The following is a 2,801-nucleotide window of genomic DNA, read 5'->3' on the forward strand; positions in this document are numbered from 1 at the left end:
GATACATTTCAAAAAATGTTTTACCATATATAATATATTATATATTATGCATTTATCAAATCAAGTGTATTTTATACATAGTCATATCATATAGTATAAAAGCTACAAACGAAAGACAATGAAAATTCTATTAAGAAACGCTAAGATTGAAATAACAAACCTCCTAACTATACTAATAGGTCACTAATCAGTGGGCATCCATGCCAAAAAATTCGACATCCCTTTCAAACAGAAATGCAAAAGCTGCAACTGACCGCTTCTTTTGCAAATGTTGGCAACCTCTCAATATTGAGCCATTACACTACAGAAGTCTATAAACTAAACAGGCCTAGCGCGCATCCTAAACGTAGATCTAAAAAAAATAATTTCCTTTATTAAGTGTGCATATTAGTTTCCTCCATACCTCCATACCATATAAATATTACACATATATCATATCATTTATATATAGGCCGTCAATCTGATGTATCTACTTAAACTATTTCCAATCTATTTAAGTTTTTTAATTACCCATTTGCACTAATGTTCATAACTCCATAGACTATTCACATATAATGCAGTTGTAAAATAATACATGTATACCGATTACATATTAATACCGAAAATAGCACATATTTGAATATATAAAATGCTGATACCGTGAAAACTCTCATTACAGACATAGCTGTTAAAGGAATACGTACGTCTATTGAACGGATATCTCTGCTGACATTAAATACCTGTTGAACGAACATTTCTTTTGAACGGACACCCTTGTTGGAACAGACAGTTCTGTTTAATGGAGACCAAATATTTTTAAAGAATGAAATGGGACAACTGAACCTCTTTTCATTGGAAAGAAATCAACCTATTCATATTTCACTGTAAAATAATATTATAATTCTGCCACGCAATTTAAACGATGCCAATATCGGAGTGCGCTAAATATTAAACGTTATAGCAAATTTCAAACAATTATCATTAGAATCAAAATTTTTATTTAACTTTTGTACCAATTAGAAAAAAATATTTGTACAATAAATTAATTTAAATCTTAATAAATAACTTTCAAGTATGCGAAAATAGAATAAATAGATTTGCATAATTTAACCATATTTAATCATTGAAATCTTTAAACAGAAGTGTTATTAATAGTGAATACCATAAAAATTATTCTAATATTCTTGTAAGTGAATAATGGGAATATATTTTTTATATATTTTAATTTTTGCACTACAAACTATCATTTTCATTATTTGCAGATTTTTGCTTTTTTCCATACATTATTTATAATCAAAAATAGATTAATGATCTCAAATAACTTCATGGGAAAATTCTGTTAAAAGATTATTCTTTTGTTTTAAAACAAGTTTTCTTCATTATGTATGGTTTGAGGAAAAATTAGATTCATAAAGGGTTACACCTTGCAGTGGTGCTACACTAGTCAACAAATACTTTTAGTTCGAATTTGGTATTTTAACAGAATGGTTAAGTCATACTGGTCATTTTGTGAATAACTCTTTACATATAAACATTATTGAAAAGGGATTTAAAATAATATATGTTGAAGGTAAAAATAATTATAAAAATATATAGAAATTATTTAATTAATATCTATTAATATAAATGAAAAATTTATATGACTCATAACAGATATATATTAGTTTATTTAATAGATTCATTTGAAGTTTCATTCACATAAATATTGATTACAAGTAAATCCTATCTATTTGATTGCTACTCGCTAACTAAATCAGAAAGATTTATGTGTATAACTAAACTCTATAATCCATTATCGTAATACTTCATCAAAATAAAAAATATAAAAAAATAATAAAAAAATAATATAAATATAAAAAAAATATATATAGTCTTATATGATAGTATAATATATGATAGTCCTGAATATAAGACACAACGCATATTTTTATCTCTCTTATATAATTCTTTTACATTTCGATTTCTACTAACTAATCGGAAATCTGTAATTTAAAATATTTTCTTAAAATAATAGTGGGTTGGTTATAGTGGCAGTCCAAAAACCTCAATTATCAATTGTACGCCGTTTTGCTACCACATTTCTCGCGAGAAGTAGTAAGATAGAAGAACACGGATTGAATCTACCCTGTCGAATTTAGATATTTTAATACGTCTTTTGTCTTTATCAATGAATAGTATAGAAAAATACTTTACTATTTTAAAAATTGAAAGATTGCTTTCAAGAAATAAAAAAGAATTGTATATAATGAGGATAATATAATGTTCAGTTATATGAGATTATATGGCCTTAAATCAGGTTGAGCAACTCACTTTAACTCTACGACTTTATTGTGATAGCACTACTTAAATCGGGATCCATTGTTCTTATGGAACCATATCAAAAATCTAATAAAGCGATAGATATTTTTAACCTCAGAACTGGACACTTTTGTACTAGGCTAAAGTCATAATTGCCTAAACGCTCGCTCTGTTCCTGCCTACAAAAAAAGCATTATACTGTGTCTTTTTCTCCTTATTTCCACAATTTCATGAGAGGTAAATGACAATCTAAGTAAATATCTGCCAAATACCCAGTAAAATGTTATACAAGTCAGACTCTTAGAGACGTCCTCTCTTGGGAAGTTAAGGAGACCTGCAGATTTTTTTCTATCTACCTATATTAACCAGGGAATATGAAATTTACTTTTATATTTATTATAAGCCTATTTTATTAAATCGAATTCACTCGTATATATAATCATAACTATAATTTTTTAAAATATATGAGCAATAAGATGCAATTCTGCATGTCTTTTCATAATTGAAGTTTTTGTAGCAACTTC

This window comes from Teleopsis dalmanni, chromosome 1 (genome assembly GCF_002237135.1).
Source record: "Teleopsis dalmanni isolate 2A chromosome 1, ASM223713v2, whole genome shotgun sequence".
NCBI classification, from domain to species: Eukaryota; Metazoa; Arthropoda; class Insecta; order Diptera; family Diopsidae; genus Teleopsis; species Teleopsis dalmanni.